The sequence below is a fragment of the Haliotis cracherodii genome, unplaced genomic scaffold (assembly GCF_022045235.1).
Source record: "Haliotis cracherodii isolate W230 unplaced genomic scaffold, xgHalCrac1.p SCAF_4, whole genome shotgun sequence".
NCBI lineage: Eukaryota > Metazoa > Mollusca > Gastropoda > Lepetellida > Haliotidae > Haliotis > Haliotis cracherodii.
In genome coordinates this window covers 44,585,802-44,610,528 of record NW_027266297.1, presented here as the reverse complement: position 1 = coordinate 44,610,528, position 24,727 = coordinate 44,585,802, and the positions used below count along the sequence as shown (strand labels likewise).

At 35.1% G+C, this 24,727-nt stretch overlaps 2 protein-coding genes across 8 annotated transcripts in view; one reads left to right on the top strand and one right to left on the bottom strand.

The window, feature by feature from the left end:
• LOC139480105 (zinc finger protein hangover-like) overlaps positions 1-24,727 on the bottom strand; it is a 115,441-nt gene that overhangs the window by 19,597 nt on the left and 71,117 nt on the right. For 2 of the 5 annotated variants that reach the window (XM_071263124.1, XM_071263125.1), the window contains exons 5-6: positions 13,838-13,938; positions 1,620-1,682 (exon numbers count right to left, since the gene is read on the bottom strand). The gene's annotated coding sequence lies outside the window, so the exon portion shown is untranslated. Of the gene's footprint in view, positions 1-1,619; positions 1,683-8,544; positions 8,592-13,277; positions 13,308-13,431; positions 13,505-13,837; positions 13,939-24,727 lie in introns of those variants that run through there. The other 3 variants (XM_071263127.1, XM_071263126.1, XM_071263128.1) reach the window with 3 other exon arrangements.
• The window catches only part of LOC139480106 (caspase activity and apoptosis inhibitor 1-like), a 228,642-nt gene continuing 217,807 nt past the window's right edge, over positions 13,893-24,727 (top strand). For 2 of the 3 annotated variants that reach the window (XM_071263132.1, XM_071263129.1), the window contains exons 1-2: positions 13,893-13,928; positions 15,631-15,705. The gene's annotated coding sequence lies outside the window, so the exon portion shown is untranslated. Of the gene's footprint in view, positions 13,929-14,557; positions 14,593-15,630; positions 15,706-24,727 lie in introns of those variants that run through there. The other variant, XM_071263130.1, reaches the window with a different exon arrangement.

The window sequence follows — 24,727 nt, the reverse complement described above, 5'->3', positions numbered from 1 at the left end:
AAATGCCAACTCAAATCCCATCTGCCATTGAAACATAGGAAGAGTGGTAGCTTCCACCCAAATCAATCCATCCTTGTTTATCAGTAACCTGGCAACCAGAGAGAAATCCACAACATTTCAAACAATTTCTCAACCCTAGGAAAATCCCTACAACAGTATTTTCATAACAACTGCAATTGCGGTCAAGAACTGACCAGATATTGAATCACCATGGCAACCATAGTGGCTGACCAATTAAATAAATATCCTTATAAAGTCCAGCGCATGGCCTGGCCTATTCCCATGAAACAAAATCCATTTCCATCAGTGTTATCAAGCCCCCAGTAAATTAAAGTTCAACTGGAGTGGAAGACATTTCTCCTTCATTATGCTGGGTTCATGTTTACCCGAATTCCCATATTCCAAATATATCCTGTGGACAGTGTCCATCTCCTTGCAAATAGCCCATGTCTTGGCCTTTCAAGTATGTTTTTGTTTATTTTTACACCAAACATCTGGATGAAGAAAAAAATTACTTCAAATGGAACATCTGTTTCTGTTTAAGCAATGAATTTAAGCTTTGTCATCAACCATGCTTTTTTAAAGAGAAAAGTATTATCTTGTGTTTATGGTTTACTGCAGAATGCAATTTTCAGTAATTATATATATGTTAATCATGTGATTTTGTTCTATCAATGATTAGTGAAATGGAATAATATATGTACATGGTTTTATTGAAGTTTGCTAAGCACATGAAATTACATACTTTTGGGGATCAACTGTTTTCATGAATGTTTTCTCTTGATCAAAGAATTATAACAAAACTGGCAACATGGAGTACAATCTTTGAACTCATTTTAACCTAACCAGCAGTGTTCGTGTTAATCAACACTGTTAATTAGAACAACCCATGTATTTCTCTTCAATGTTTTGGTGGTAAATCATGAAAATTTTAATACGTGTTATTGATTAGGCCAATCCTGAATGATTTAGTATTTGGCTGGCCATATGTCCACACTTGAATCGCACAATAGCAAACAATGTCTAATTATGGCGGTTTTTCATTGACACTCCTCGAATCCACCAGGTTGAACTTAGCCTTCATAAACCTAGATTTGATTGAGGTTTCCGGTTGTAGATAGTCAGTGTTTTATTTCAAAATTAACTGTGTCAGACAGCCATCTAATTTTACACATATACTCATATGAATGACAGATGGTGCCATTTGGATTTTACTTTGACATAAAATATTGATTATTTTTTCCCATTGTGTATTCAAATGAAATTTCCAATGAAGGCTTTTGTTACTTCATTTCAACATCACAGTGTCATTAAAAAAAACTCCAGACTGATTAAAAAAATATCTAATCTTCAGATCAAAACAAAAGATTGTTTCATGTGTTCGATCATTGTTTATCACTTGCTGTACTTACAGTAGAGGCCACACATATCAGGGTAGGAAAACAGCACACCATGGGGGTCCTTGATTAATAACATTTTTTTACACTTTGAACAGTAACATTTTGAAGATTATAACCATTATAACACTTTTGAATTTTATATAAAATATATATTTTCCTTACATCTTGTTAAGGCTTGTTTCAAAAGGTGGCTTATAGGTATGTTTATGTAATTCTCACCTTCAGTTCTTGATGTTTTTGTTGTCTGATGGCTGATCAGTCAGTGATGGGCACTGTTCGTGTCTAAAAAAGAAACAAGACAAAATGAACACAGAGGACAATAAACCAGAAAAATTAAAAGCATTGCAATGGTCACACAGATTTCTCTTACCAATACCTGGCCTTTGGGTGGAGCTGAAGTTTTACAAAGAGAAAACCCTCAATTGTTAAACCCAGATGCAGGTGAATGTCTCAAGTCTATTTTCATCTTCCCTTAACAAAGAATGGAAGATGCATGTGAAACACTGACTTGCTCCAGCCAATGTGCCCTCTATTCAAATCCCTAGCAATATGAAAGCTACTTTCAAGAACAAGCCATAAGATACAGGAAACAGTGACATAAAGCCAGACTCGTGTATTGTGTTTCAATTGAGTTGAACACATGGAATTCTCCCCTCGTCCTGAACTATCTCAACTATGTGGAAAAAAGGGATGACAATAGCTTCATAAGAAATTGTCTTTGTATCATTTACTCATGTTTTCAGCTCAGCACTTTTGGCATGATAAAGTGACATGCCAAAGTATAGATGGTAAAACAAACATTTATATCATTAACACTTCTACAAGTACAGCTCAGAAAAGACAATGGCTTGAGAGTTTCAAAATAAACTGGCTGAAAGGCTGCTTACAAATATTATCATAATTCTTGCTAAAATTATCTATAAAAAAATGCAAAACATATTCAGTAAGATAATCTCTAATTAGAAATTTGAAACAAACTTGCATTTACAAATTCAAAATATAGCTGCACAATATCAACGATGATATTGCTCTCCCTGGTTAACTGTTATAGAAACTGTTCTGGAAGCAGAAATGACGTCATAACATATTCGTTGCATCAAAATACAATATATTCCACAAAACCCAGATTTCTGCTACACATAAATGGTTTACAAGTCCGAAAATGTCTTACCAATATTGGTAACCAACACCAATGAGTGCCCCCTCCAGACAAGTCACACGACCACATTTTATATGCAATATGCATTATCATTATTTATACTACATATAACATGTTCAGCACAAAAATAGGACAGAATGGAAGAAATTATATCCACTAATACAATTTTTCTTCCTTTCTCCGCGACGTGTAACAGCATTACTCTCCTTCAAGACTGATCATAAAAATTTTCTATCAATACATTCAAACTATGATAAAAATGACCTTTTCCTCCGCAGGTAATAAGTGTTTTAGTGGCAGAAAACCTATTTTCTTAAAATGTCTGATAGACCAATTATTGGTCTGGGATGCTGTCTCGATTCCTCTCATGCATTAAATAACTGGCTACCTTTATTGATTTTTGCGTCTATAAAAAACAGCTCTTGAAACACTTGGCTCGAGCCTTACGGGCTTAGACAGTCGCCTCGTGGGTATTTGTCACTTTGCGAGGAAAATGCAGAAAAAGTAAAAATTGCAAAACCATTTGTTGTGTCTGCATATATAATTAATCAATGAAAAATAGCCATCAACTCCTCTTAAGGAGCCAGCGAAATACAAAATACCAGTCAATTGTGAAACGTTGTCAAAAATTGACAAAATCAAGAGGGCATATTTTGTCGCAGTGTCTGTCTGAGGATGTTCCTAATTAGGAACTGTTTAACAGGTAGAAACTGTAGGGTACTAACTACAAGGGCGAAAAGCTTTCAATCATACTTTGGTATTTATCAATCTCGATTTGATTTTATCATGCATAGGCTTTGGTCAAGAATATATGGCTGAATAAATCGCAGGGACGTTTCAGACGTCTATTACAGTCAAGTACCTACATCAAACACGAACCGATCAAAAATCTTGAATTACAGAAAAACGTATCATTAAAAATGAAATCTGTTCTATAAGCAGTTGATAACTGTCTTATTTTGAGGCCAAGTTAACTAATTAATGCCCTCATCGAACAAAGACTACTAATGACCTCACACCTGTACTACTTACAGTGTTAAAACCTCTAGCTCACAGCAAGAGTTCAGCTCTGTGGCTTTCATATCTTCAAATATTCCAAACACATCGCACAACAGTGAAGTTTGATCGGCTTATCGGATGATTAAATAAGACCTTGTCACCTACTTTGATATCATTTGATGTCAACATTTCTCAATTTTAAGATAAGATAAAATTTTGATAGTAAATTGGAAGATAAAATGGGAAGCTTGTAGGTGACATAGTTGATTATCAGATGAGTATGTCTTGCATATGTATATTTAACATTGACCACATCAATAACAATTACACAATTGAAATTAGGAAAGGTTTAGTGGTATAGGAAAATATTCTTACCTTAGAAATCACATTCACTTTTAACCCAATAAAACTAACACTCCACTAATATCAAATACTGGATATTTTCTAACTGCTTGCACTGTTCAATACAAGCAAAAGCATTAAAAATCTTATCCCAAACAAATTATCAAATCAATTTGAACAAGTAAGTCAAAAGCATTTAATGTTTTTTTCCTGATCTTATTTCTCCTTTTCTGTGACTTTTTCAAACTTAGCTTCTCAAATTACTTTTCATCAAAGCTAAAATAGAGGTGATCTTCAAATGGGACTTATCCGACTTACTCTCTAGAACTTTACCCTTTGAAAAAAACCCAAAGAATGTAATGTAGCCATGAACACTGTGCCCTAATACTTTGTGATAGGATCATTCAGGCATACAAGCTGATTGTGCCTGGTTCTAAACCAGGATTAATCAAGTTGAAGACAGATTTCATCACTGCTTTCAAAGTTGAAACTGATAAGGTTGTCCAGGTAGCTGCAACTAAAAAATTAATTTAAATTGGTGACAGGATTGTTGAATTTTTCTTGAATGTTCTGCTAAGCAGGTGAGATAGATTAGCTAGACTGTTAGATATGAATAAATAACCAGTCGGGGTATCAGTATCAAAGGTGTAGGGTCATTTATTGATAAATATTTCACACTTAATCCTTCAGATCTTTAGACTGAATAATAAGTAATTGTCAGACAAATATCATACAGAAATTTAATACAATTCAATTGCAGTAAAATTACTGTGAATTTCTCACTAAAGCCTTTGTAATTGTGGGTATGTGATCTAAGTTAAAGGACTGTTGATATCCACTGAAGTTTTTTCTCATTGTAAATACTATCACAGTGATCTCTAAATTGTATTACACTTTACAAAATTCTGACACAGAACAGTCTGGCATGATTTCTGCGAGTTTTAACATGATATATTTGATACGGTGACATTATTTTTTACATGTGGTTGTAGTGTTGTATTATTTTGAAAATACAACCACTATGAAGCTATAACTGACTGTCTGAAATCAAACCTCGAAGCTAAAAATGCATGCATATTTTATGCAAGATTGGTCAATTTGAGTATCCTGAAGCCATGTGGTAAGAACATGTTCTAAAACACAGCAGTCTAATTGGCACTATGACCTTTACCAATTTACCCCTGAGGAAAAAAAGGGCATCGTTAAGATATTTTAAAGACATCTCAAAAACATCTGGGCAGCAAATTGGGGTAGATAGTACATTAGGTCAGCAAAACCTAAACATATCATGTGCCAGGGAAAAAACAGTTAACATATGCCATTTATTCCCTATTTTATAGAGACAGGAAATGGAGAAAACATTTTGTCATGTTTCCAAGAGATAGAATTCTTTTTCAGGCCAGTGAAACACCACTATCATCTTCTCCATGACCTATTTGAGGGCTACATGTAAACACTAGTATATATGAATAATGGCCTCTTCATGAGCACCTCGTTATAGCACTACCAAAGCAGGCTTACTCATAAACCTCACTATAGCATGACAAGCATGGGGTATGTGCCAGAAGTTTAGTAGTCTCTCAATAGCTGGGGTCATACAGTCAGGTTAATCTTGGTTTCAGTGAAAACGTATTGTTGCAACTGTTTTTCATTGATTGATGATCCATATTTACAAAATTTGAAACTTCCATATCTGGTTTAAAACAATGATAATGAACAATATTAAAAACAGTTATAACTTATTTATACAGAATGAAATTTTTTCTATGAAATATGTTATTATAAAGCAACAAATCCAGCATACCAACATTGTTTACTTTAAGGCACCTCTGTAAGTGCAAAGACCTGCACTTGGTAACACGAACATAAAAATAGAAGAAATTCTGAAAGCCTTGACCTTTGCTCAAGTTTTAGTGCTCTCCCTTGGAAAAAAACCTCCCCCACAAGTAAATAGGGGCCTATGTTCAACTCACAGTGTTTGTAAGCATGTAATGATCTGTGAAATAAGAGTGTACTATCCGACACGCTTCATGCCCTCAGCGAATGAATCTTTCAGTGCTTTGATGGAGCCATTAAGCAGTTGTCACATGACTTAATCAGGTGTCACATGACCTGTTTCTATGCTGCTGGGGCCATCTGTCATAATCATGATGCACTGAGATTGACATGATGTGTCGATTCAATACCGATATTTCACACGTATCACGTTACATCCCAGAGCCCATCATGGCTCCACCATAATGGCGTTGTAACAGGTAATCAAGTTAATATTTAATATGCATTTAGGAGAATGAAGTTACTGACTTTCCAACATTAATACTGGCTATTGAAAATCCTCTAACTTATTAAAATTAATGGCAGCCAACACTCTATGCTCTCTTTACGACACAACTGTATTTTGTGTGTTCATTTTGGGTGAAACGTATGGCTCGGGTAACTGAAATACGCCTCAAACATATGGAAAAAACAACACAACAATTTCAAGCATTGCTGGTGTATGAAGAGCTAGAATCCCAAATTTGATAAAATACAAAGTTGAGTAAACATTTTCCATGTAGAGAAACCAATATGTCCAATCAAGCTAATTTGTTGAGCATATCGACAAGCAAAACTACAATTCCTGAGCACACCTATAATCCTCTCTTATGACTTACTCAAAGAAATCAATCATGAACAAACCAATATCATGGGTGGGGCCCATTCAAGCTCAGATTGAGAAAAAGAGAAGGCCTTCTGTCTTCTCATGACCACAACTGGTGTGAGCACAGTGTAAGGCCACAGCCACTGGTAATGGGTTAATCATTGCCCCCCTGTGAGGACAGCAGCTTGCTGGCCAGTCAGCAGGACTAGGGTTAACAGATGTTTAAGGTCAGGCAGTTTGCTTACAAAACATTATGTCATTTGACAAGGCTCCCTAAGGCTCCCATCAGTAGGTGACACTAAATGTTGTAATAAATGGCTTTGTCATTGCCTTACTGTAATGAAGATGTGTGACAGGAGTATTGAAAGGCATTGCTTAGAAGTTGACGGATGACAAGGGGGTATTTGTTTACAAAATATGATTCTAATGTGTTTGTAATATTGAAGATCATTCTGAATTGCAGCTTCTGAACATTCCACCACCTCTGTCATGTACATACAACTGGCAACACCAGCTATTGAATGTACCCCGTCCATGTTGCTCTATGTCATATCGGGCTTTCCCATTACGTTAAAGAGTCAATATACACAAAAACTCACCATCGTTTTACAAATCCACAAAGATCATACAAGCTGCTCACTTCTTCGATTAATTATACCCAAAATACCATAGGATTTAAAATCATTTTTAGTTTGGTTTTCGGTTATTCATTGCACCAGTTGAATAGCAGTAATTATCAATTATTAAAAGTAAAGCTGTCCCAGGAAAACGAACAAGGTTCATTCTAATCATGCAATTCCACAGTGCATTACAGTAACATTGCCGTAACATGATGTTATCATGTACTTGGTGAATACACATCAAAGTACCAGGATTATAAACATGTGTAGCCATGAATACCAGCTGAGAAAAACACAAGGGACTTGAACACTTTCCAATTAATAAAAAGAAAGTGACTCTGAAATTAAGCTTTGCAGTTAGATATCAGTTTTGTTATAACTTGCATTTATTAGAGTAATTAGTGCAAAACCTCCCCTGGTGGGCGGGCTCCTGGAGAAACATGGTAAAGTGCTCCTACTGTTTCAGCTTAAGGTGTGCCGTTGATAGCTCACAAGCAACACCAGTTTTCCATCCAAATTTGGTTTAATGAGTAACTTGATATACTTGTTTCATACCATATGAAAGAAAACGAAACTGTGTACATATTAATTTACTTGAAGAGGATACAATAATGACACAGGTTTGAAATTTTGACCTACCAAGAAAACAAAAACAAACAAATTCATCCATGAACTTGGGTTAACAAATTTGGATGTATGATTCAATTCTGTCAATACAGCCGCACATTCTTGTATTACTTCCCATGTATGCGGGAGAAATATTAATCTATGGTAAGATACAAGAGTCATGTAAGTTAGCATGCATCTTCCTGTGAAGCTGAGGAACATTATCAAGATAAAACCTAACATTTTACACCTGAAACAACAGCCTACTGAAACTGAACATCCAGCCACGAAGAAGAATGTGACTTACTCCAGCAAAAAAGACCACAAATACTACTACCCCCTCACTGTTATAACAGAGAAGTGCTGTACAATGAGGGTTGGACATCACCCACATACTCCATGCACTGTAGATGCCTTAAACATTTGAGAAGATGTAAAAAAGAAATGATTCAAACCTCCTGGAGAAGCCTTGATGGGCATGGCATAAGTAACCATAAAAGACGTGACAATACCTCCTGTGTTGCCTTATAGTGAGGGATGTTGACTGGGCACTACGACCATGTTTTAACCGAAGCAACACATGGGGCTATAGCTGTACCAAGTGCAAGAACCCCATGCCTCATTGCCCTAATCTAACATACTTCCAACATGCATTGTCAAAAAATATAATTTGTAAATAAACAAATATACAGATGATCTTTAAATGGTAAGTTAACAGCCAAAACATGTTTGTAAACGAGGGAATAAGAGAAGACAGTGATGAAAGGAAAGGCTTACCTATATAGGCTGGAATCCTGGTACAAAGTAAGAAAAACAATTCCGTGTGTTGAGAAGTCTCTCAGATAGAAAACATGTCTCAGCACTGTCACACTAGCAGTGAATGTGAAGGCACAACTTGCTCATGCGTTTATATCGCTCAGCTGAGAATTTGACAGATCTTTAAAAAGCCAATCTAATTTCGTATGCTTAGCTTTCTTATTGATTTTGTATAAATATGACACATATTTGATCAAAACATTCAAACAATTTGACATATGTACAGCAATACCGATTAATACAAATTAATTAGCCAGGGGTGACATTTACGAACAGCCCATGATAAATATTCATAGCTATGTAAATGCGCCTCAGTGTAGATATAAATATATTTATAAAATGCAACCAATATAATTGGCGATTGCAGAGAGACAATGAATTTTATCCTCAAAACAATGAGCAAAGACAATCACTATGAATATTCAAAAGTGGGCGGTAAAATGATAAAGATATCAGATGAACACACCCATTGAAAGTTTTTCCAAAGGTTGTATAGCTCTGGCAATTGTCAAGTAATAGGATTTTAATGATTTGAACAAACAGACGAGTAATAATAGATATTGAGAACTGTGATTGGTTGTCAAGCTTTATCAAGATCATAGAACGAGATTTGATTGGCTGTTGCAAAATATCATCTGATACTGTTTCCACAGGCCAGTATTCCCAGTCTATATACAAACATGTACAGACCTCCTGCCTTTATCACAAGCTTTGTTAAATTTAACTAACTGTCATAGAAATAGAGAAATATGACACTCTTCTACAAGTCTAAAATTAATGAAAGCACATGCTTCAATTTCAATTTGAATACAATACCATTTTGTGAAAAAAAAATTGTGATCAGGTGAAGATAAATATTTCCTCAAACATGGCAACAGACAACAAAAACATGAAATGCAATCTGTTTGGTTACGAACTTGTGAGATATCATAAGGATCGCTTTACCTTTCCTGAAACCGCTTTAAAGGGTCAGCCTATTCATTACAAAGATAAATTTCTAAATGGAGACTTGACAAAAGTAAACATTCAACAGTTGCTAGGTGACATTTCAGAAGAACTTTCATCACACAGGAATTAAAACATCTGTACCAATACTGAAAATGTTTTCTTAGAGTAGTATTTAAATTTCAATTAAATTTCAAATTCTCAATACTGCAGATATGATATTGCATGCTGAACAAGTCATAGCATATTTCCAGTATCCAAATTATCACTAAACTTATTTCAAACGTTTTATCACAAGTCAATGCAGGTAAAACTGAAAGTACTGATTTGTCAACATTTTTACTGTCAATTACTACACTACACAATACTGTACTTTAAAACTGTTTTCTTAAATATTCTTTAACAACTTGGTGCTGAAGTAAACGATATTCACCATACCCTATAAAATATAGATACTACATTCTCAGGAAGTCTGTAATTCAGTCAATATCTTCCCCACTGACTAGGATATTAACATACAGTGATACTGTAATGAACCATAACAGCACTCAGCAAAAAAATTGACAAAAAAAACTATCACATCATTGATAAACCTGAGAACGGTTTGCCTTACTAGCCTGATGCATCGTGCATCATGTTTGGAAGACGCCTTGTATCCAAGTTTGCATCCCAAATCAGAGATCAGTGATTGTTTTGGGAAGAGTTGTTCCAGAGTAACTGTTTCTCCTTCACTCCCTCACTATAACATGGCTTGTAGACAGATGTGTATGTATGGTGGTGAGCACTTTACACGCATATTGCACTGGTGTTGACAGCATCTGACAGATGATCACTCTCATCAACTCACAAACTGGGGATTACAATATAAATTGCCATAACACCTCAAACAGTACACATGACACACACGGCAGTGTAAACTGGGTGGTCAGCCATGCATATCCACTCTGCATTGTGGTCGGTTGGATGGAAACTGCACTAAAGGGACCAGTTCAACAGCAATACTTTGAATTTATGTGCAACATATGAATTTATGTTACTTAGATCTTGTTCTTAATCATCTACTATATTTTTTCTAATTCACAAAACATTAATACTTGTTTGTAAATTAAATTGAAAAAAAAACCAATCAAAATTCAAAAACTTTTTGTGTGTGCTTTTAAAAAAATCTTTACAATAGCTGAAGTTTTTAAGAAACAATATACAATGTATTTATCAAATGAGATTGATATATTATTAATAATTTCAACTGCAGGTTAAAACCTAATTAACTGTAAAAAACAAAGACAGAACCAACCTTTTACGGGAAGGGTAGGGCACTTTGTATCGACAGGGGGTGGTTCATATGCAATAAACACTAATAATACAGAAAAATGGACCACTCTAATCTTAAGTATATGCTTCATAAACCATTGCCTTTGTTGGTAATGCAATAATCACATCCCAACTTAAATTAAATGGTTTGGGGGTGGGAATGTTGAGGTGTCATGTGATCTAACAGTGATTGCAGAGTGGGGGTAGGGGAGGCAATAGAAAGGTGAAATCCTCCACAAACTGATACCATATTGCCAAGATCAATAATCCTAGAAATGAATGAGCACTAAGTTGTCATGGAGGCCAATGATGCATGGGGGTGGGAGGTTGTGATGGGTGGGGTGGGGAGTTGGGCGTGGTCAAAGGATGATGGGAATTGAGAGTGTTGGGGAGGGACTGACTCAATACTTTAACAATATCCACAGGATTGACATGAATATTATCAGCAGTATTGGATTTCGTTTTATAGTACATGCTTATCATACCAGGCTAGTCAGTTTCAACTCAAGTTTCAAACTGTAGATAAATAACTTGTCAGTTTTCTTTCGTTTGCTCAGCTACATCAAAAATAACTGTGACCTAGTTTCCATGTTAGTGAGAAATGGTAAGTATGAAAAGTATGTCAGGTACTTATGTTGCTTCATGATAATTGAGTAAACCCCCAACCAAAGTACTAAAACGTGAAATAAATCATATGTGTAATAACTTCTGAAGGTACATTAAATCTTCATCTATCTTACTTTGACACTGAAGTAATATATGAGGTATCAAACGTGTTTGGAACAACTTGTAACAAACCTTCCTGAGGTATGTTAACATTTACAAAGAGTGAGTTGTATCACATTGTGTTAAGATTAACGTGGCTTTAACGCAGGTCATAGACATTGACTAACAGGTGAAACCCATGCATGTGCCTGGATATGCTTCTGATAGACCAAGAAAACTTATGTTAGGACTTCAGTCACATATTCAAGCAATAAGAAACAATTATCCGTCCCCAAATTAAGTAAACATTTCCTTATTCAAAACTTCACCACATATTTCTTGAACAAATGAAATCAGTTATAGAATAATATGAAATATAGATGGATTCAGTATTGTTGATTTCACAAGCTGCCCAAACAAGTCCAGTCATATATGTATCATGAACAGGTGTCAAGCCAGTACCACGGGTACACATTTCACTTGGAAAGTGGATGAACTTAAATTGCAAATTAAATTAATCAATGGATCATGATTACCTACAACAAAATGGTCAGTATTGAACTTTGTTGGAAAACATTCCTAAAGGTATGAATGATCTTTGCAATTACCATTAACTGACTCGATTGACCACCTCTCTCAATCAACTGCAAGTTGTTGACAAATCTCATTGATTGAAATAAAACCCAAAATAACTTGTGAAACAAAGGTATGATCACATAAAACATATGTGTCCTCTCAGCAATACCAAAACAGTGAAGCAAATAGTATTATCTATGAATAACATTGATTTCACATTCATTAAAGAAAACTTTATGGCCATTGATGATAAAAATGTTACAAATCATGAAACAGTATATACATATTTACATTTCCCAATCCTAAGCTATTGTTCTGTTAAAATTAAATTTAACTTTTTTTAACGAAAAAAAGCTGAAAGAAAAGAAATTATATTCATATCTACCTATATCTTATTTATAAATCTGTGAAGATGTTTGATACAATGGTACTAAATTTTCAAATAAACATGTAGGTCTATATATCGATTTTGAAGAATGTGATATTTGAACATGACTTGGAACTGTGAACTACAGCACTTCATGTGTCAAGGAGCCATTGCAGTGTATCCGTATGGGCGTGGCAGTGTCAATTGAAAGCAATCTAACATCTAAGTTTATGATCACCACCCCACCCATAATTAAACAATTCAAATATTTTAGTTTCTCTTATCCCCATGATATCCTGTAATTAGACACAATTTACGACTTCAGTCCGTAGTACGAGCTCCGACAGCTGTCAAAATAGCAGCCCTCAAAAGTTACAAACGACTCACAAAGTCCGATACTTGAATGAAAATTGTTTTAAATTCCACTAAATTAATGAAAGGTGTGTCCCACAAACAAGAAACATGTTAAAACGATGATGGGACAACACAATACTCGTGCGTAACATTGTTTAACTAATTAACTACGCGTAACGACATCGAGCGCATCAAAGTGCAACAACGTAGTAATGTTGTGAAAAAAGTTGCTACAAGCTCACATCTACACCGCGCCCATACTTCAAGTCTCTCTAAACTTAACCCATGACCCATAAAAAATATTCAACTTGGCGAGCCGACATTCAGCCCTACGGATCAAGTGACCGCTAGCCTGTTCACTAAATACGTACACACATACTACACTGCAAGTCTACAAATCTAAGCAAGCACATGGGATTAATTTGCACAAACTTACCTAAATGATCTTACTTCGTGACCTAAATCTCAGATATACATGCAAAAGCAGCCCTGTGTTCCATACTAGCCTGACCCGAGCGGCTAACCACAACTGCCCACTCATAACTCGGGACAGCGAAAAAAAATCGAATAAAAAATCTTCAATAACTAACCTTGAGCGAGTCGAAACACCGCTCTGCGCCCTTCAATAAGTTGAAAATATTGACTCTCCTGCCTCCAACTTCCTTCCAAATGCCAACCAAAGATGAATATATTTCATAGTCTCAGTGTTGAAGATCTTATAAAACAAAATGGCTTCCATAATTCTATGCTGACGTTTGGCTAATATCATCATAATTGCGCTGTACTCAAGGGCAAATTGAGAGCTGAATTAAAATTTTAAAACGGACTAGAGCACGGACAATGAAGTGTGTTTTTCTCTAAAGAATATATGGAAAACTTTCAATGATCAATAAGAAAATTTTAAAAAATGGGAAAACTAGCCATTGGGCGACTTTTTTCATAAAAAATGTCACTTATTGAGGCGTTAATTCCAGTTGAATTTACGGAAAGACCTACCTTCTTGTACGGCCCCTTTCAAGTTCTCGCCATCTTGTCTTCATACCCAGAATTCCACGGCCAAAATGGCGGAAGTAGCAAACACGCGTTGGTAAGAAGTCCTGAAATTGACAGCTTCTTTTAGTAAATAATAACTGAACATTGGCAGTGTATTGGTAGAGACCGGTGCCAGTTCAAGCATGCGGCTTTGAAGTCTGTCATGCAAATTGTCAAGGCTCAATAGATAAATCTAACTGTCCACAGCGAACCAGTTGAATCGGATCGGCTGCTAGCCAACCAATCGTCCAGTTCGCTCACTTGCTATGAATGAAATGATCTCGTGCCGATAACACTAAACAGAATTTGACGAATTATTTTAATAAGTTTCGAATCGATACGCCGAACATTGTAATATAAAATTTAATGAGGCAAAAGCCGATAATAGCCTCAGGTGACTTCAAGCTTTGTTGACATTTGTTAGCTAGGCCAGCGTTTCTCGTTGGCTGCCGCAGTCTGACATGGGCCGGCTTTGTTTACACCTGGTCAGAGCCTTTGTTTCAAACAACGCAGTTAATTAGCGGGTCTGTCTACCACCTGTCCAAACGGCTATTATGTACATATTACGTAATGTGTGTCTTTTGCGGAATTAATTATCTTTGCATGTCCACCGCGAAATCCAATGATCTGGCGATGGTGTGAAAACAAGTTAATTAGAGAAATGGTACCGGTATTGTCAGATATTTGTTTGGAAATAAACATGCTGTATATGCCTGAAGGTAAGGGTAACTGTTATTTTCAATATGCTGCAATTCTAGCATGACACACTTAACTTAACAGTTATCAGTGAGACAACACAGTAATTGTACCAGTGCAAGATCATTTCTTTGAATGCTGAAAATCAGTAACTTAAATCAACTGATGCAACTTGTATTCCAGATCCTTCTGCATCTCAAATACAACTCTTTCAATGTTTTGTGATATTCTAAGATGTCGTCTCTCGATAAAAAAATGTAATTAAAAAAACCAACAACCTTATTTTTAGATATATTGCATTATGGAAAGTTTCTTGTCATTTGCAGATGATAGTTTTCAATCCTGGAACATGCATTAGATCTATCTATATATATATATGGATGAGTAAAGTGAGAGACTAAGGCAAAAATATTCTATAACTACATATGATATGAACCTAGTTGTATAGCAAATGTTCCAGCATGTATTATGTGCAAGCTGGGCACCAGTCAAGATTAGCAGTGATCATATTGATCAATGTTATTGTGATAATAACTGAAGTAAAGTTGAACCACAGACCTTTGATTGTAGATATTTCTCGTTTTTCAATGTTATTAGTTACACAGTGTGTTATTTACAGTGGTGTGTTGGGGAGAAATTCCTCATATGATACAGCCAAGAGTTACCTCCCCTCAGTCTCATGGCTGTCAATTTGTGCATTCACAGTGATTTGTGTGTCTATGGACAGTAAAGCACAAACACCATATTTTTAAAAAATAAACCAATTTAGAAACCATTTACCATCATAAATTAATTGAGTACTTCTTAACACTGACGTTGGAATAGTTCAGAAATACTAAATGTATTTCTTTTTTTAAAATAAGCAAACATAAAGATCTATACTTTGTTGTTATTTTTTTAAATGAGAAATAAAGGTGAATGTGATAATGTTATGCAACCTTTTCTTTTCTACTGTTTGTCTTTATGGTGTACACATAAAGAATGTAACCTACTGGGAAAAAAATACAATAATCATTTTCAGTGTCTTTAACTAAAATAATGATAATCTTATCACTTTTCAGTACTCATGCTCTTGTTGGAAGATATGCAACAGTCTAAAGATCATATCCAGTTTTATGGCATATATGGATGAACAGGTAATTGATACATGTTTCTTGTGACTTTTTAATCATATTACTTGCCCAATAATTGTGCAAGGACATTGCATGTATATTTTAACAAATCCCCTCTCAGAATGATCAAAAGTTTGGTTTATGACAACCTACATTTTTGACAATAATTGAACATTGCTTTTGTTTGTGTGGATGTGTTAGGCCTTAATTAGTTGTCAGGCTTATAATGGCAGAATGCCATTCTGTCATCAGCTGATACATGCCTGGGTGCCGTTGTATGAACCATCTTTATGATAAGGTGATCGTTATTCCCATACCTTCACATAGACTTCTGACAGTTGTACAACGGCACCCTGGTCGTTCATGTACATATATTAGATGAAATTAAACCACCCTTCATTATCTGTATCAGCTTTAAAGTTTATTGTCACTGTAACCGAATCATGCAGCTATCAAGTCTTCATGCTGTTTTTGAGTACTTAGACAATCTATTTTTGGTATTTAATGATGGCAGAAAATATTTCACTATTAAGTTGAAAAACACATAACCTTTCAAAACTGTCTGTCTGCAAATGAATCAATTTAATCACTGTAGATTAATTATTGAGGCTTCAAAATGTTGAGCCTTATTTGAAAGCCTATACTTGCAGTTAATGCTACATAGAAAGACAAAACTAACTACTTTTCTATTAATTTTGAAATCTCTTGTCAGTAAATAGCGTTGAGTACAATTATTTCAATAATGTGTTTGGACATATTTATTATGGTGTATGTCTTTCTCAACTCCTAAGGGGTCAAGCTATCTTTTAGTTCATCAGCGCATAATATCAACATGAAAAACATCATGTTTGGATTGCAAGCACATCTGTTTGGAGCAATCACTTTGAGTTAAATGACATGGCAAGTTTGTTAAAAATATAAATAAAATATTGGTTTGAATATGTAAAAAGTGGGGTTTTATGATGTGGGAACTTGCCAAAAAATACCTTTTGTTTTAAACATATTAATTCCCAAAATAATTTGAAACTGGATTGGCAAAAATACCTTTTTTCTACAATTAAACATGGGTGCTTGTGGTAGTATCATTGTAGGACACACAATCAATGTTTATCATAAGAGATCATGAGAACATCACCCAGGATTACAATAACTACCTTAGCCACTAGTCTCATGCCAGAGTCTAGTAAACTTCTGTTCAGTCTGGTACGCTTAGCTAAAAAAAGTGCATATGATAACACTTAATGTAAAACAAATAGATGTTAAGTGCCATGTTGGGCTTGAAGACACTTTTGCAAAGACTGCTATATTTGCACAGGATGCAGAGATTTGATTTATAGCATTTACAACTGAGAGCTTAAACTACAAACTGGGAGTCCAGAGAAATGTCCAAAATTGAATACAGTACCAAGAATAGACAAGGCCACATGTCTAAGACTAGTAAAAATCCAGAGAGACTAGTTGTTTTCCACCAATGTCTAGTATTTTACATAAACCACTAGTCTGAAATGAGCTACTAGTTTGATTTGACCAACAGTGTCTGCCCCTGTGAACTCTGCCACAGGTGACATAAGATTGTACATGCTCAGAGACTGTTTCTTAAAAGTAGACGCAGTGTTCCCCAACTGAAATGAATCTGCAAGTGCCAGCAAGAAGATTGTGAAGCTGTATTGTACTTTTCAAATGATCACATATGGAAATTAATTTTTTGTAGTTCCAAATTATGAAATAAAATACCAGCATTCATTCCTAAGCATGCATATGCCTTTTCTTCATCCCAGTGCATTTCAGCCTAAATTTGTGTTGCGTCAGTTTTCAATGTTTATGCGTATAGGATGCAGGATTTCTTGTCTGGTAAATCTGTGCCTATGAGTCTGAAGGACTACAAAATGTAACAATCATTTGGCAAAATAATGTGACCCAAAATAAAGTTACATTTACTCTGAAATAATATATTAGGATGTTTTTCTTAGTGAACAAAATATTTCGATTCAAATATATTGAATCACGTGTGTAACATATTATTTCACAGCTCTTTTGAAAAGGCTTGAAAGAAATGTGTAGGCCAAACTTCTATAAACACAATGCAAAAAGCAAAGTCATTAATGTGTGGTCTTTGATAGGTAATCAGATGATGAGATGTAACATCTGTCAACAGACAATATTAAATTCTTTCACACTTTCAATGTTTGAAGTAGCTTCACGTTTGACATAGAAATGGTCATATTTAATTAAGCATGACGCATACTGCGACAATATGGTATACATAAATTATTTGAATATGGTTTTCCCAGTATGTGTATTTCAAGGACTTGATTAAGAGTAGATGTAGAAATTATAAATCCATTAGGATTGGTAGCTTCTTTTAAAAAGTGTTTTGATTCAAGTTCTTGTGCTTTTTTTGAATGCACAACTTGTGTGTAATTACATGTCTATGTCAATAAAGAAGCATTTCTAGCATAAAAACAGGTATACATTTATTTCTATCATCAAGATGAAGAAAACAAGACTAACTGTTCAAGTATCATGATACAAGGAGAGGTCTTTTGCTTAACATAATAAATGAAGTTAATGTTAAACTGTTGTAGAAGTTAACCTCCTCATTCAAAACTTAAGTTGAGAATATGAAGAAAAAAAATGATTAAGTTCAGTCACATTTGAAAGCATATGTTTATGGCAAATATAAGATAAAGATTTTTGGGAATAGACAATTATAGATCAACAGTTTGAAAAGAACTATTTTTACTGGTTATTTTGAATTTAAGATAATTTTGAAAATTTAATTTTGATGGTCCAAATTTCAGACAATTTTCAAACACACAATTTTAGTTCATTTCAAAATAAAACATATTTTAGAACATATGAAAGCATTGTACACCTTCAGCTGTACAATGTGTTATGAGATTTTGACAGGGAGGAGTGGCTGGTTGTATACACCCTCATCACATAGTGTTATGCAATTTACTTGTGACTGGTGAGGAGGTATCTCCAGTAATGAGTCCAGCAAACACTGGTGGACTCATGGGGATAACAACAGAGTTGATAGGAGGCTCATTGATGATCAGGGATCACAGGCTGATAATAGTTAGATAGTCATGAAATACTGATTGCAGCCTTCAGTCTGTCGTCGCGCAACAGAATAGCTTGAGAGAATATATAATACAGATCTTATTAAAAGAGATATGCTCTAATATGGTTTACAAGGCTTTTCTAGTTTGAAGGACTTTAATTAGACGGTAAAATGTTTGTGACAATAACCTGATCTTTTTTTGTTGTAATTTGTTATTCTAAACTGTTATTCAATTTTTAGTTATATATAACTGAAGAAGTGAGAAAGCTATTGTTGATTCAAGATCATTGTCAGCAATTGTTTTGTCCTTTATTTGGTGTTTTGTGTAATTGTTTGAACATCATGTATCTGAATATATTGAAGGGAATATGTCTTGCAAAAAGGTTGACCTTGGATTTGTGGATCTTGGTTACAACAGGATCCGCTGATCTTGATTTTGATTCTCTGTTTGACCCTATGTACAATCCTGGTTTGTCAGCATCATACCTATCATACCTATGCTCATGCGTTTCAAAAAGAGTGGTACATTTCTATGACCTGTGTCACATATATTTTTCTCTCTCATATGCCGTGATATTACAGAAACAACTTTAAACCCAACTCACTAATACAGTCTCTGAAAATAGTTTGGAATGCTAATATTCTGTTTAGGTGCAAGGTCTGATTATTTCTCCTTTAGCCATAATGCTTTTGTATATTTTTGTGGAGCAGACGTTACTCTACACAATTTGTGTTAAGTGTTTTTAACAACCACAAAGGATGGTCAATTTAATGATAAGAACCCTTCCCTCCCCCCCCCCCCCCCCCCCCCCCCCACACACACACACACTAACACACACACACACACACATCCTCATTCATTGATACATGACACTGAACACTACAGTACTTGTCAAATATTTGCCCTGTCCTTCCACAGCTATACATGCATCTTGTATCTTGCTGCCAGTGTAACAAGTGTTTCAAGCCCTGCAAATATGCCCTTATGCAGACTGGTTCCTGCACTGCATCACATTTATGTTATGTAGAGATAGTTCTTTGAGGTATCTATTCTCATGAATCAGGTACTAGTTGACAAAATTTGCCTTTTGGTTATCATCTTCTCAAAGACAGTTGTAAATATTTACATTAATCACTTTTTTGTGCATAAGCACATTTTCAAGGGAAGTTGAACATACACAGGAATGCACATGCAATAAATCTGCTAGCCACAAATAGTAATTCTGAATGGGATTCAACAAATTCTAGTATCTTTTGCATGTCTCCTGTAACAAATATTAAGTTGACCATTGTGCCCCAGTGTTCTAAGGCACCTCATCTCACCAGTTGTGTCCTGTGGCTGGTACAGCAGTGTCATGTTGCAAGAGCAGCAGCTTTGTATCTGTAGCACTAGGGTGGTCATGATATGCCTACCTCGTGTATCGATACATATCACGATACTTGACTCACAATACAGGACATACTACAATACTTAATTTGCTCCATTATTGCGTGAAATTCCCATCTTCCATGGGGCCCAGGAAACACAATCATGCTCGTGCTTTCGTGCTGTAAAAACTGTGTCCGGTTAATTTGGCCTTGTAATAGTAGTATGCAATCCGATTTAGCATTTTGTCTCAGGATTGGTAGCTAACCAAAGTGGTTATCAGGCCAGGTCATTGGAAAATATCGTAAATGTTAAGTATCAATACACAATTTAAACGATTCATGGGTGGGCAACATGTGTAGGTGTATTTAATTTATAAATTCACAGTGCTTTGATAAATCATTGAATTGTAACAGCCATATGTTCACTGTATCCAAACCCTGCAGAAAAAAACATCAATTCAAGAATTCCTGTCAGTTGCCTTTTAGTTGACAACATGGTGTGCAGCTTGGCATCTGATTTGAGATCTGTCGAGTGCTTAATCCACAGGAATCAACAAAACAAAAGAATATAAACTGTTGCATGCTGCAAAACCTGTTTAAACTAGGTAGTTTACTAGTTTCAGCACAGTGTCCTACATGCACCATGCAGTTACTGGTGACAAAACAGCACTGTGAAACTGGTTAAATACAAAGTTCATTCTATGAATGAAGACATGGAACAGTTCTGTGGATAGTATGTCATCAATAGGATGAAGGCAGAGATCAAATTGGTCTGGTTTCCTGATGATATATGGCCTGCAATACTCATTGTCTTGAAATTGTGTACAACAAACAACAAGCTACAAAAAAAATTGTCACTTGTCAATTTATGAAGCTATATTCCATCAACAAAGGATTCTTTACAATATGAAATAATTTGCTCTTTATTTGTATTTGAATCATTTTTTATCCATACAAAAATTGGAGGTAAAAATCTTGTATCCTGGCAAAATATATAAAAAAGCACTAAAACTTTGGGGAATTGTTACAGCCAAAGAGAAACTGATGGATTTATTCTAAATTTGGTATATACCCTTACAAAGGACATGGCCATACTGAAATTAGCATAAGAAAGATATTAACATTTATTTGTCTCTAGTCCTTCCTGAATGTTACTAGTTTGGGACTAGCAGAAGTAAGTTAATATGGAACCCTGTTATATTAATGGTAGTCCCAAAACAGGATGATCACGATAACCTGTATCCTCACTACAGCACAAATCTGAAGGGTTTTTTTGCCTTTTATTTGGAAAAGAACATATTAAAAATGTTATCCAATGATTAATGTCTGGTAGATGGATCTTGGTCTGTGGGTGTTCAGTCAACATGATGTTTGGCCAACTAGTATCCTTCTGAAACTTCAAAGTATGTTTTTCAAAACATGTTAAAAGCACTGTTTAAAAAGCAATTTTCATATCACAATGTCTGGATAGGTTAATGTATTACATATGATGCAAATGCAATTCCCATACCAGTTTAACCCTTTAATTCCAAGAAATTGCTTACCAAATCCCAGAGCTAAATACTGCCCTGTTGTTTCTACGTTTTAGCCCATAAATGAACTGAACGTGATGATTAGAAAGCAATACCCCATATCTTCTACTAACACAGTGAAATTTGACATTTACCAGACAAATCATTTTAACTTCATATTTGTGGTTATTTGTTAAGTGTAAACTTTGAAAGGTCCCTTGATAATCTGACATTTCTGTAGCGAGAGACCCTCTCTTGTGATATGATTATATAGCTATGAAGTCTGCGTCTGAAAATGCGCAAATAAAAGTTCATGGCGCCCAAAATAGAAAATGAAATTTCTCCAGCCTGATTGTCTAGGAAGCTTGTTAGGTAGGAGAGCCAATGCTTTTTGTTTCCCATTTACTCTGTAGTTTACCCACAAAGGCCCTCTTCTTATTAATTATGTAGTGAACTCCTGAATAGCTACAGATGTTTATTTTGCCAATAAACTTTTTGAAAAGTTAAGTTTACCATACAGACATGAACACAGATTACTTTGAAGACATTTCTTTGTTAGTTCCAGTTTGTGCTCTCTTCACATGTATGTAAGCTGCAGGCCAAGTATTTGCAGTTCTTCTAAAAATATATTCTTTAAACATGAATCCATTCCTTAAATTCTTGATATTTCTTTGATTGAATGACCACAGTAGACATATATTCTTTTGTGGATGTTTTGTTTAGAAATGAAACTTGTAAATCCTGTGACCAGCTGGCTCAGCTCTAATAATAGTCTATAGATAGAATTGGTTGGTCTCAGACCTGGCATATAGATTTTTTGCCCCTGTAAATCCTTTGAGCTTAATGACATCTATCAATGAAATTGAGTTCAGAATTGAAATTGACCTCAGGTGTTCGAGTAGGGTAATCACGTTTTTCACACATGAAGTCTATTTCAGTTTTTCTCGGCAGCAGCCACTGTACTCGGGGCAGGGTGGCTCACGGGGTAGGAAATGATCCATCATCAAGAGTTGGCATTTACAATGTGGGAATCACACCTCAGCAACCAACTGTGTTTGTATCAGATATACGTCTGTTACTGTACTGTTTAGGCATGTTATTTAAGATTTGTTGGAATTTTATTTTCCAATATTATGTTACGAGCAAGATCATTTTGTCAAAATATGAGAACAGTATCATATGTGAAAATCTATGTGGTTATTGTTCATTAGACAGTATATGCTTCCAATTTTCTGATTTGTTCACTGTATTCTGTTGCTATGAGTTTAGATTTCAGTATTTGTAACATCTTTCCTTTTGGTCCTTTCTGACTGAAGCAAAGGTTCATGCAAGCTTGTCTGATGCATCGTTCATCTGTTTGTTATCCATTTACTGGAAACTTTTATGTTCTTTTATTTTTTTTATATTTATTTTCTATGACTTTAAACATAATATGTCAGTAATGGCATTGTTTTGAAAAATGGTCATGTTATTTTACCCAATTCAAACACTGTTGCTGAGGCAGCCATGTTTAAAAAGTCTTTTTGTGGTAGTAGGATAAAGGTGTGATTTGACAAGCAGGTAGTATGTGACATGTTCAAAAACACATTGTCTTGTTTTTTTGCAAGTTCAATAACATTTGTTGAAAATCTATTGTTTAGCATTTTGATATTTGAAAAGATTGACATAAGTCTCCTTCAGAGGTGAGGAAAGATAAAGACAGAAAGTAGGTCATTGTAATCCATTTATACCTGTGACATACATTATTTCTCTTCCAAGACATTAATGCTTTACTCATGTGTATATTCCAGGAGTCCGGTAGATAGTTCTATTTTCTAAACATTTTGGTCATCATTCATTATTGGTATATCATTTCAGAAAGTTTAGTTTGTTTGTTGTTTAATGCTGTGCTCGACAATATTTCAGCTATATGACTGTAGTCTGTAAATAATCAAGTCAGGACCACATAATCCAGTGAGTTTCCATCCTTGCAATTGGGATATGATGACATGCATCAGCCACGTCAGTGCATCTGACCACCCGATCCTGTGAGACCAATTCTGACCCGGATCTTCATGGAAAAGTAATTTGTTTCACCAATGTCTTAAGTCCATAAAAAAATTAACTTTGATCTGTAGAACAGAGTTGATAAACAAAGTCTTTTCTCTTTTGAGGTCATTAGAAACTGGTATCATTTGCAAAGCCAAGTTCTATTTATTGAAAGTAAAACTGACAGCTTGGTCAAATTATTTTTGTTCAGTGATAATCGAAAGATTGGGTGTGAGGTCTTCATTAACTGGGAGAGACAGGCACACTCTGATAAAGGCATTGAGATTAGAACATTACTGTAATATTCACATAGTACAGTACCAAATCCATAGTGCAAGAAATTGGCCATAAATTGAAAACAAAAGAAAGAACGCTTGATTGATGTTTAATGAGTGTTAGACTTGGAGGTTCTTTTTGTGGTTTGAAATTACTTTGACACATAGTAACAACAAAAACACAAATTGAAAAAAATGGAAACCTAACAAAGAGGTCTTGAAAGTATGTCTGGCCTTAATATGTCTGATGCTTCATGGTAATCTAATTTCTTCCATCAATTTGTAACGAGTTGACGGCATCGCGACACTAATACATGGCTGTAAGTGGGATCATGGAGATGGAATTTACTGACTATACACCCAATAACTGCTTTGCTTTTCAATAGAGGTCAGTTCTGTAGTTTTGACATTTCAAAATCTAATACAATGCATGTATGGTTTTATTCACATTCAATTAAGAATTGCCAACATAGTAAACTGATTACCATGTCTACTGTGGCTCGATTTGGAACCAAACATATTTTCGATAATTCGCAACACTGAAGATGTTCTATGTCAGTGTCTTGTCTTACTAAGGTCATAAACTGGCACTTAAGACTTTGAAAAAGTTTTCCGATTACTGAAACAGTGGTGTCATCATTGAGGTCTTGAAAGTGGAACTTGCCTTGTATATTCTGACTTGTCACATTTCATTATCAATGAGCCTTGCTATATTGAGTAATTGAAGTTATGAAAGTTAATACTTTCTTTGAAATGAGTGCTGTTCCGATTGGCTTGAAATCTTTTGCAATAATGAC